This window comes from Hypanus sabinus, assembly GCF_030144855.1.
Source record: "Hypanus sabinus isolate sHypSab1 chromosome 24 unlocalized genomic scaffold, sHypSab1.hap1 SUPER_24_unloc_7, whole genome shotgun sequence".
NCBI classification, from domain to species: domain Eukaryota; kingdom Metazoa; phylum Chordata; class Chondrichthyes; order Myliobatiformes; family Dasyatidae; genus Hypanus; species Hypanus sabinus.
In genome coordinates, this window is record NW_026778950.1 from 54,582 (window position 1) to 66,534 (window position 11,953).

Below are 11,953 nucleotides of genomic sequence, written 5' to 3' on the forward strand. Positions count from 1 at the left end.
TCTCCTGGACCAAGGTGCATCACAGGGGATCAGAAGTGAAGAGGGTTCTCTCCTGGACTAAGGTGCATCACAGGGGATCAGAAGTGAAGAGGGTTCTCTCCTGGACCAAGGTGCATCACAGGGGATCTGAAGTGAAGAGGGTTCTCTCCTGGACCAAGGTGCATCACAGGGGATCAGAAGTGAAGAAGGTTCTCTCCTGGATCAAGGTGCATCTCAGGGGATCAGAAGTGAAGAGGGTTCTCTCCTGGACCAAGGTGCATCTCAGGGGATCAGAAGTGAAGAGGTTCTCTCCTGGAGCACGGTGCATCTCAGGGGATCAGAAGTGAAGAAATTCTCTCCTGGACCAAGGTGCATCTCAGGGGATCAGAAGTGAAGAGGGTTCTCTCCTGGACCAAGGTGCATCACAGGGGATCAGAAGTGAAGGTTCTCTCCTGGACCAAGGTGCATCACAGGGGATCTGAAGTGAAGAGGGTTCTCTACTGGATCAAGGTGCATCTCAGGGGATCAGAAGTGAAGAGGGTTCTCTCCTGGACCAAGGTGCATCTCAGGGGATCAGAAGAGAAGAAATTCTCTCCTGGATCAAGGTGCATCTCAGGGGATCAGAAGTGAAGACGGTTCTCTCCTGGACCAAGGTGCATCTCAGGGGATCAGAAGTGAAGAGGGTTCTCTCCTGGACCAAGGTGCATCTCAGGGGATCAGAAGTGAAGAGGGTTCTCTCCTGGACCAAGGTGCATCTCAGGGGATCAGAAGTGAAGAGGTTCTCTTCTGGATCAAGGTGCATCTCAGGGGATCAGAAGTGAAGAGGGTTCTCTCCTGGACCAAGGTGCATCTCAGGGGATCAGAAGTGAAGAGGGTTCTCTCCTGGACCAAGGTGCATCTCAGGGGATCAGAAGTGAAGAGGTTCTCTCCTGGATCAAGGTGCATCTCAGGGGATCAGAAGTGAAGACGGTTCTCTCCTGGACCAAGGTGCATCTCAGGGGATCAGAAGTGAAGAGGGTTCTCTCCTGGACCAAGGTGCATCTCAGGGGATCAGAAGTGAAGAGGGTTCTCTCCTGGACCAAGGTGCATCTCAAGGGAACAGAAGTGAAGAGGGTTCTCTCCTGGATCAAGGTGCATCTCAGGGGATCAGAAGTGAAGAGGGTTCTCTCCTGGACCAAGGTGCATCTCAGGGGATCAGAAGTGAAGAGGTTCTCTCCTGGACCAAAGTGCATCTCAGGGGAACTGAAGTGAAGAGGGTTCTCTCCTGGACCAAAGTGCATCTCAGGGGAACTGAAGTGAAGACGGTTCTCTCCTGGACCAAGGTGCATCTCAGGGGATCAGAAGTGAAGAGGGTTCTCTCCTGGACCAAGGTGCATCTCAGGGGATCAGAAGTGAAGAGGGTTCTCTCCTGGACCAAGGTGCATCTCAGGGGATCAGAAGTGAAGAGGTTCTCTCCTGGATCAAGGTGCATCTCAGGGGATCAGAAGTGAAGAGGGTTCTCTCCTGGACCAAGGTGCATCTCAGGGGATCAGAAGTGAAGAGGGTTCTCTCCTGGACCAAGGTGCATCTCAGGGGATCAGAAGTGAAGAGGGTTCTCTCCTGGACCAAGGTGCATCTCAGGGGATCAGAAGTGAAGAGGGTTCTCTCCTGGACCAAGGTGCATCTCAGGGGATCAGAAGTGAAGAGGTTCTCTCCTGGATCAAGGTGCATCTCAGGGGATCAGAAGTGAAGACGGTTCTCTCCTGGACCAAGGTGCATCTCAGGGGATCAGAAGTGAAGAGGGTTCTCTCCTGCACCAAGGTGCATCACAGGGGATCTGAAGTTAAGAGGGTTCTCTCCTGGACCAAGGTGCATCTCAGGGGATCAGAAGTGAAGAGGGTTCTCTCCTGGACCAAGGTGCATCTCAAGGGAACAGAAGTGAAGAGGGTTCTCTCCTGGATCAAGGTGCATCTCAGGGGATCAGAAGTGAAGAGGGTTCTCTCCTGGACCAAGGTGCATCTCAGGGGATCAGAAGTGAAGAGGTTCTCTCCTGGACCAAAGTGCATCTCAGGGGAACTGAAGTGAAGAGGGTTCTCTCCTGGACCAAAGTGCATCTCAGGGGAACTGAAGTGAAGAGGGTTCTCTCCTGGACCAAGGTGCATCTCAGGGGATCAGAAGTGAAGAGGGTTCTCTCCTGGACCAAGGTGCATCTCAGGGGATCAGAAGAGAAGAAATTCTCTCCTGGATCAAGGTGCATCTCAGGGGATCAGAAGTGAAGACGGTTCTCTCCTGGACCAAGGTGCATCTCAGGGGATCAGAAGTGAAGAGGGTTCTCTCCTGGACCAAGGTGCATCTCAGGGGATCAGAAGTGAAGAGGGTTCTCTCCTGGACCAAGGTGCATCTCAGGGGATCAGAAGTGAAGAGGTTCTCTTCTGGATCAAGGTGCATCTCAGGGGATCAGAAGTGAAGAGGGTTCTCTCCTGGACCAAGGTGCATCTCAGGGGATCAGAAGTGAAGAGGGTTCTCTCCTGGACCAAGGTGCATCTCAGGGGATCAGAAGTGAAGAGGTTCTCTCCTGGATCAAGGTGCATCTCAGGGGATCAGAAGTGAAGACGGTTCTCTCCTGGACCAAGGTGCATCTCAGGGGATCAGAAGTGAAGAGGGTTCTCTCCTGGACCAAGGTGCATCTCAGGGGATCAGAAGTGAAGAGGGTTCTCTCCTGGACCAAGGTGCATCTCAAGGGAACAGAAGTGAAGAGGGTTCTCTCCTGGATCAAGGTGCATCTCAGGGGATCAGAAGTGAAGAGGGTTCTCTCCTGGACCAAGGTGCATCTCAGGGGATCAGAAGTGAAGAGGTTCTCTCCTGGACCAAAGTGCATCTCAGGGGAACTGAAGTGAAGAGGGTTCTCTCCTGGACCAAAGTGCATCTCAGGGGAACTGAAGTGAAGACGGTTCTCTCCTGGACCAAGGTGCATCTCAGGGGATCAGAAGTGAAGAGGGTTCTCTCCTGGACCAAGGTGCATCTCAGGGGATCAGAAGTGAAGAGGGTTCTCTCCTGGACCAAGGTGCATCTCAGGGGATCAGAAGTGAAGAGGTTCTCTCCTGGATCAAGGTGCATCTCAGGGGATCAGAAGTGAAGAGGGTTCTCTCCTGGACCAAGGTGCATCTCAGGGGATCAGAAGAGAAGAGGGTTCTCTCCTGGACCAAGGTGCATCTCAGGGGATCAGAAGTGAAGAGGGTTCTCTCCTGGACCAAGGTGCATCTCAGGGGATCAGAAGTGAAGAGGGTTCTCTCCTGGACCAAGGTGCATCTCAGGGGATCAGAAGTGAAGAGGTTCTCTCCTGGATCAAGGTGCATCTCAGGGGATCAGAAGTGAAGACGGTTCTCTCCTGGACCAAGGTGCATCTCAGGGGATCAGAAGTGAAGAGGGTTCTCTCCTGGACCAAGGTGCATCACAGGGGATCTGAAGTGAAGAGGGTTCTCTCCTGGACCAAGGTGCATCTCAGGGGATCAGAAGTGAAGAGGGTTCTCTCCTGGACCAAGGTGCATCTCAGGGGATCAGAAGTGAAGAGGGTTCTCTCCTGGATCAAGGTGCATCTCAGGGGATCAGAAGTGAAGAGGGTTCTCTCCTGGACCAAGGTGCATCTCAGGGGATCAGAAGTGAAGAGGTTCTCTCCTGGACCAAAGTGCATCTCAGGGGAACTGAAGTGAAGAGGGTTCTCTCCTGGACCAAAGTGCATCTCAGGGGAACTGAAGTGAAGACGGTTCTCTCCTGGACCAAGGTGCATCTCTGGGGATCAGAAGTGAAGAGGGTTTTCTCCTGGACCAAGGTGCATCTCAGGGGATCAGAAGTGAAGAGGGTTCTCTCCTGGACCAAGGTGCATCTCAGGGGATCAGAAGTGAAGAGGGTTCTCTCCTGGACCAAGGTGCATCACAGGGGATCAGAAGTGAAGAGGGTTCTCTCCTGGACCAAGGTGCATCACAGGGGATCAGAAGTGAAGAGGGTTCTCTCCTGGACCAAGGTGCATCTCAGGGGATCAGAAGTGAAGAGGGTTCTCTCCTGGACCAAGGTACATCTCAGGGGATCAGAAGTGAAGAGGTTTCTCTCCTGGACCAAGGTGCATCTCAGGGGATCAGAAGTGAAGAGAGTTCTCTCCTGGACCAACTGCAATTGCCAAGGAAGCACTGCAGCCCCTCTGCTTTCTTAGAGTCTGTGGAGATTCAGCATGATACAGAAAACCTACAGCACAATACAGGCCCTTCAGCCCACAAAACTGTGCCGGACATGTCCTTACCTGAGAAATTACCTGGGGTGACCCATAGCCCTCTAGTTTTCTAAGCTCCATGAACCTATCCGGGAGTATCTGAAGAGACCCTATCATATCCGCCTCCACCACCATCGCCTATGACAAACTGCTACAGATGTGCAGTGGACAGTGTATTGACTGACTGCAAAACTGTCTGGTATGAAACACCAATGCTTCTAATGGAAAATCTTACAAAAGTTAGTGGGTTCTGCCCAGTACATCACAGGTAAAGCCCTCCCCACCACTGAGCACATCTGCATGAGATACTGTAGTGGGGAAAGTAGCATCCATCATCAGAGACCCTCACCATCCAGGCCTGGCTCCCCTCTCACTGCTGCCGTCAGGACCCCCACCGTCCAGGCCAGGCTCCCCTCTCACTGCTGCAGTCAGGACCCCCACCGTCCAGGCCAGGCTCTCCTCTCACTGCTGCCGTCAGGACCCCCACCGTCCAGGCCAGGCTCCCCTCTCACTGCTGCAGTCAGGACCCCCACCGTCCAGGCCAGGCTCTCCTCTCACTGCTGCTGTCAGGACCCCCACCGTCCAGGCCAGGCTCTCCTCTCACTGCTGTTGTCAGGACCCCCACCGTCCAGCCCAGGCTCTCCTCTCACTGCTGCCGTCAGGACCCCCACCGACCAGCCCAGGCTCTCCTCTCACTGCTGCCGTCAGGACCCCCACCGTCCAGGCCAGGCTCCCCTCTCACTGCTGCCGTCAGGAGCCTCAGGACCCCCACCGTCCAGGCCAGGCTCCACTCTCACTGCTGCTGTCAGGAGCCTCAGGACCCCCACCGTCCAGGCCAGGCTCCCCTCTCACTGCTGCTGTCAGGAGCCTCAGGACCCCCACCGTCCAGACCAGGCTCCCCTCTCACTGCTGCTGTCAGGACCCCCACCGTCCAGGCCAGGCTCTCCTCTCACTGCTGCCGTCAGGACCCCCACCGTCCAGGCCAGGCTCCCCTCTCACTGCTGCAGTCAGGACCCCCACCGTCCAGGCCAGGTTCTCCTCTCACTGCTGTTGTCAGGACCCCCACCGTCCAGCCCAGGCTCTCCTCTCACTGCTGCCGTCAGGACCCCCACCGACCAGCCCAGGCTCTCCTCTCACTGCTGCCGTCAGGACCCCCACCGTCCAGGCCAGGCTCCCCTCTCACTGCTGCCGTCAGGAGCCTCAGGACCCCCACCGTCCAGGCCAGGCTCCCCTCTCACTGCTGCTGTCAGGAGCCTCAGGACCCCCACCGTCCAGACCAGGCTCCCCTCTTACTGCTGCTGTCAGGACCCCCACCGTCCAGGCCAAGCTCCCCTCTCACTGCTGCCGTCAGGACCCCCACCGTCCAGACCAGGCTCCCCTCTCACTGCTACCGTCAGGACCCCCACCGTCCAGGCCAGGCTCTCCTCTCACTGCTACCGTCAGGACCCCCACCGTCCAGACCAGGCTCCCCTCTCACTGCTACCGTCAGGACCCCCACCGTCCAGACCAGGCTCCCCTCTCACTGCTGCCGTCAGGACCCCCACCGTCCAGACCAGGCTCCCCTCTCACTGCTGCCGTCAGGACCCCCACCGTCCAGACCAGGCTCCCCTCTCACTGCTGCCGTCAGGACCCCCACCGTCCAGACCAGGCTCCCCTCTCACTGCTGCCGTCAGGACCCCCACCGTCCAGGCCAGGCTCTCCTCTCACTGCTGCCGTCAGGACCCCCACCGTCCAGGCCAAGATCCCCTCTCACTGCTGCCGTCAGGACCCCCACCGTCCAGGCCAGGCTCTCCTCTCACTGCTACCGTCAGGACCCCCACCGTCCAGACCAGGCTCCCCTCTCACTGCTACCGTCAGGACCCCCACCGTCCAGGCCAGGCTCTCCCCTCACTGCTGCCGTCAGGACCCCCACCGTCCAGGCCGGGCTATCCTCTCACTGCTGCTGTCAGGACCCCCACCGTCCAGGCAAGGCTCTCCTCTCACTGCTGCCGTCAGGACCCCCACCGTCCAGGACGGGCTATCCTCTCACTGCTGCTGTCAGGACCCCCACCGTCCAGACCAGGCTCCCCTCTCACCGCCGCGGTCAGGACCCCCACCGTCCAGGCCAGGCTCATTTCTCACTGCTGCCGTCAGGACCCCCACCGTCCAGGCCAGGCTCTCCTCTCACTGCTGCTGTCAGGACCCCCACCGTCCAGGCCAGGCTCCCCTCTCACTGCTGCCGTCAGGACCCCCACCGTCAAGGACAGGCTCTCCCCACACTGCTGCCGTCAGGACCCCCACCGTCCAGGCCAGGCTCCCCTCTCACTGCTGCCGTCAGGACCCCCACCGTCCAGGCCAGGCTCCCCTCTCACTGCTGCCGTCAGGACCCCCACCGTCCAGGCCAGGCTCTCCTCTCACTGCTGCCGTCAGGACCCCCACCGTCCAGGCCAGGCTCCCCTCTCACTGCTGCCGTCAGGAGCCTCAGGACCCCCACCGTCCAGGCCAGGCTCCCCTATCACTGCTTTTGTCAGGACCCCCACCGTCCAGGCCGGGCTCCCCTCTCACTGCTGCCGTCAGGACCCCCACCGTCCAGGCCAGGCTCCCCTCTCACTGCTGCCGTCAGGACCCCCACCGTCCAGGCCAGGCTCCCCTCTCACTGCTGTCGTCAGGACCCCCACCGTCCAGGCCAGGCTCCCCTCTCACTGCTACCGTCAGGACCCCCACCGTCCAGGCCAGGCTCCCCTCTCACTGCCACCGTCAGGACCCCGACCGTCCAGGCCAGGCTCATCTCTCACTGCTGCCGTCAGGACCCCCACCGTCCAGGCCAGGCTCTCCTCTCACTGCTGCTGTCAGGACCCCCACCGTCCAGGCCAGGCTCCCCTCTCACTGCTGCCGTCAGGACCCCCACCGTCAAGGACAGGCTCTCCTCTCACTGCTGCCGTCAGGACCCCCACCGTCCAGGCCAAGATCCCCTCTCACTGCTGCCGTCAGGACCCCCACCGTCCAGGCCAGGCTCTCCTCTCACTGCTGCCGTCAGGACCCCCACCGTCCAGGCCAAGATCCCCTCTCACTGCTGCCGTCAGGACCCCCACCGTCCAGGCCAGGCTCTCCTCTCACTGCTACCGTCAGGACCCCCACAGTCCAGACCAGGCTCCCCTCTCACTGCTACCGTCAGGACCCCCACCGTCCAGGCGAGGCTCCCCTCTCACTGCTGCCGTCAGGACCCCCACCGTCCAGGCCGGGCTATCCTCTCACTGCTGCCGTCAGGACCCCCACCGTCCAGACCAGGCTCCCCTCTCACTGCTGTTGTCAGGACCCCCACTGTCCAGGCCAGGCTCTCCTCTCACTGCTGCCGTCAGGACCCCCACCGTCCAGGCCAGGCTCTCCTCTCACTGCTGCTGTCAGGACCCCCACCGTCCAGGCCAGGCTCCCCTCTCACTGCTGCCGTCAGGACCCCCACCATCCAGGCCAGGCTCCCCTCTCACTGCTGTTGTCAGGTCCCCCACCGTCCAGGCCAGGCTCTCCTCTCACTGCTGCTGTCAGGACCCCCACCGTCCAGGCCAGGCTCCCCTCTCACTGCTGCCGTCAGGACCCCCACCGTCAAGGACAGGCTCTCCTCTCACTGCTGCGGTCAGGACCCCCACCGTCCAGGCCAGGCTCCCCTCTCACTGCTGCTGTCAGGACCCCCACCGTCCAGGCCAGGCTCCCCTCTCACTGCTGCTGTCAGGACCCCCACCGTCCAGACCAGGCTCTCCTCTCACTGCTGCCGTCAGGACCCCCACCGTCCAGGCCAGGCTCCCCTCTCACTGCTGCCGTCAGGACCCCCACCGTCCAGACCAGGCTCCCCTCTCACTGCTGCCGTCAGGACCCCCACCGTCCAGACAAGGCTCTCCTCTCACTGCTGCTGTCAGGACCCCCACCGTCCAGGCCAGGCTCTCCTCTCACTGCTGTTGTCAGGACCCCCACCGTCCAGCCCAGGCTCTCCTCTCACTGCTGCCGTCAGGACCCCCACCGACCAGCCCAGGCTCTTCTCTCACTGCTGCCGTCAGGACCCCCACCGTCCAGGCCAGGCTCCCCTCTCACTGCTGCCGTCAGGAGCCTCAGGACCCCCACCGTCCAGGCCAGGCTCCCCTCTCACTGCTGCTGTCAGGACCCCCACCGTCCAGGCCGGGCTCCCCTCTCACTGCTGCCGTCAGGACCCCCACCGTCCAGGCCAGGCTCCCCACTCACTGCTGCTGTCAGGAGCCTCAGGACCCCCACCGTCCAGGCCAGGCTCCCCTCTCACTGCTGCTGTCAGGAGCCTCAGGACCCCCACCGTCCAGACCAGGCTCCCCTCTCACTGCTGCTGTCAGGACCCCCACCGTCCAGGCCAGGCTCTCCTCTCACTGCTGCCGTCAGGACCCCCACCGTCCAGGCCAGGCTCCCCTCTCACTGCTGCAGTCAGGACCCCCACCGTCCAGGCCAGGTTCTCCTCTCACTGCTGTTGTCAGGACCCCCACCGTCCAGCCCAGGCTCTCCTCTCACTGCTGCCGTCAGGACCCCCACCGACCAGCCCAGGCTCTCCTCTCACTGCTGCCGTCAGGACCCCCACTGTCCAGGCCAGGCTCCCCTCTCACTGCTGCCGTCAGGAGCCTCAGGACCCCCACCGTCCAGGCCAGGCTCCCCTCTCACTGCTGCTGTCAGGAGCCTCAGGACCCCCACCGTCCAGACCAGGCTCCCCTCTTACTGCTGCTGTCAGGACCCCCACCGTCCAGGCCAAGCTCCCCTCTCACTGCTACCGTCAGGACCCCCACCGTCCAGGCCAGGCTCTCCTCTCACTGCTACCGTCAGGACCCCCACCGTCCAGACCAGGCTCCCCTCTCACTGCTACCGTCAGGACCCCCACCGTCCAGGCCAGGCTCTCCTCTCACTGCTACCGTCAGGACCCCCACCGTCCAGACCAGGCTCCCCTCTCACTGCTGCCGTCAGGACCCCCACCGTCCAGACCAGGCTCCCCTCTCACTGCTGCCGTCAGGACCCCCACCGTCCAGACCAGGCTCCCCTCTCACTTCTGCCGTCAGGACCCCCACCGTCCAGAACAGGCTCCCATCTCACTGCTGCCGTCAGGACCACCACCGTCCAGGCCAGGCTCTCCTCTCACTGCTGCCGTCAGGACCCCCACCGTCCAGGCCAAGATCCCCTCTCACTGCTGCCGTCAGGACCCCCACCGTCCAGGCCAGGCTCTCCTCTCACTGCTACCGTCAGGACCCCCACCGTACAGACCAGGCTCCCCTCTCACTGCTACCATCAGGACCCCCACCGTCCAGGCCAGGCTCTCCCCTCACTGCTGCCGTCAGGACCCCCACCGTCCAGGCCGGGCTATCCTCTCACTGCTGCTGTCAGGACCCCCACCGTCCAGGCAAGGCTCTCCTCTCACTGCTGCCGTCAGGACCCCCACCGTCCAGGCAAGGCTCTCCTCTCACTGCTGCTGTCAGGACCCCCACCGTCCAGGCAAGGCTCTCCTCTCACTGCTGCCGTCAGGACCCCCACCGTCCAGGACGGGCTATCCTGTCACTGCTGCTGTCAGGACCCCCACCGTCCAGACCAGGCTCCCCTCTCACTGCCGCGGTCAGGACCCCCACCGTCCAGGCCAGGCTCATCTCTCACTGCTGCCGTCAGGACCCCCACCGTCAAGGCCAGGCTCTCCCCTCACTGCTGCCGTCAGGACCCCCACCGTCCAGGCCAGGCTCCCCTCTCACTGCTGCCGTCAGGACCCCCACCGTCCAGGCCAGGCTCCCCTCTCACTGCTGCCGTCAGGACCCCCACCGTCCAGGCCAGGCTCTCCTCTCACTGCTGCCGTCAGGACCCCCACCGTCCAGGCCAGGCTCCCCTCTCACTGCTGCCGTCAGGAGCCTCAGGACCCCCACCGTCCAGGCCAGGCTCCCCTCTCACTGCTGCTGTCAGGACCCCCACCGTCCAGGCCGGGCTCCCCTCTCACTGCTGCCGTCAGGACCCCCACCGTCCAGGCCAGGCTCCCCTCTCACTGCTGCCGTCAGGACCCCCACCGTCCAGGCCAGGCTCCCCTCTCACTGCTGTCGTCAGGACACCCACCGTCCAGGCCAGGCTCCCCTCTCACTGCTACCGTCAGGACCCCCACCGTCCAGGCCAGGCTCTCCTCTCACTGCTACCGTCAGGACCCCCACCGTCCAGACCAGGCTCCCCTCTCACTGCTACCGTCAGGACCCCCACCGTCCAGGCCAGGCTCCCCTCTCACTGCTGCCGTCAGGACCCCCACCGTCCAGGCCGGGCTATCCTCTCACTGCTACCATCAGGACCCCCACCGTCCAGACCAGGCTCCCCTCTCACTGCCACCTTCAGGACCCCCACCGTCCAGGCCAGGCTCATCTCTCACTGCTGCCGTCAGGACCCCCACCGTCCAGGCCAGGCTCTCCTCTCACTGCTGCTGTCAGGACCCCCACCGTCCAGGCCAGGCTCCCCTCTCACTGCTGCCGTCAGGATCCCCACCGTCAAGGACAGGCTCTCCTCTCACTGCTGCCGTCAGGACCCCCACCGTCCAGGCCAGGCTCATCTCTCACTGCTGCCGTCAGGACCCCCACCGTCCAGGCCAGGCTCTCCTCTCACTGCTGCCGTCAGGACCCCCACCGTCCAGGCCAAGATCCCCTCTCACTGCTGCCGTCAGGACCCCCACCGTCCAGGCCAGGCTCTCCTCTCACTGCTACCGTCAGGACCCCCACCGTCCAGACCAGGCTCCCCTCTCACTGCTACCGTCAGGACCCCCACCGTCTAGGCGAGGCTCCCCTCTCACTGCTGCCGTCAGGACCCCCACCGTCCAGGCCGGGCTATCCTCTCACTGCTACCGTCAGGACCCCCACCGTCCAGACCAGGCTCCCCTCTCACTGCTGTTGTCAGGACCCCCACTGTCCAGGCCAGGCTCTCCTCTCACTGCTGCCGTCAGGACCCCCACTGTCCAGGCCAGGCTCTCCTCTCACTGCTGCTGTCAGGACCCCCACCGTCCAGGCCAGGCTCCCCTCTCACTGCTGTTGTCAGGTCCCCCACCGTCCAGGCCAGGCTCTCCTCTCACTGCTGCTGTCAGGACCCCCACCGTCCAGGCCAGGCTCCCCTCTCACTGCTGCCGTCAGGACCCCCACCGTCAAGGACAGGCTCTCTTCTCACTGCTGCCGTCAGGACCCCCACCGTCCAGGCCAGGCTCCCCTCTCACTGCTGCTGTCAGGACCCCCACCGTCCAGGCCAGGCTCCCCTCTCACTGCTGCTGTCAGGACCCCCACCGTCCAGAACAGGCTCTCCTCTCACTGCTGCCGTCAGGACCCCCACCGTCCAGGCCAGGCTCCCCTCTCACTGCTGCCGTCAGGACCCCCACCGTCCAGACCAGGCTCCCCTCTCACTGCTGCCGTCAGGACCCCCACCGTCCAGACAAGGCTCTCCTCTCACTGCTGCTGTCAGGACCCCCACCGTCCAGGCCAGGCTCTCCTCTCACTGCTGTTGTCAGGACCCCCACCGTCCAGCCCAGGCTCTCCTCTCACTGCTGCTGTCAGGACCCCCACCGTCCAGGCCGGGCTCCCCTCTCACTGCTGCCGTCAGGACCCCCACCGTCCAGGCCAGGCTCCCCTCTCACTGCTGCCGTCAGGAGCCTCAGGACCCCCACCGTCCAGGCCAGGCTCCCCTCTCACTGCTGCTGTCAGGAGCCTCAGAACCCCCACCGTCCAGACCAGGCTCCCCTCTCACTGCTGCTGT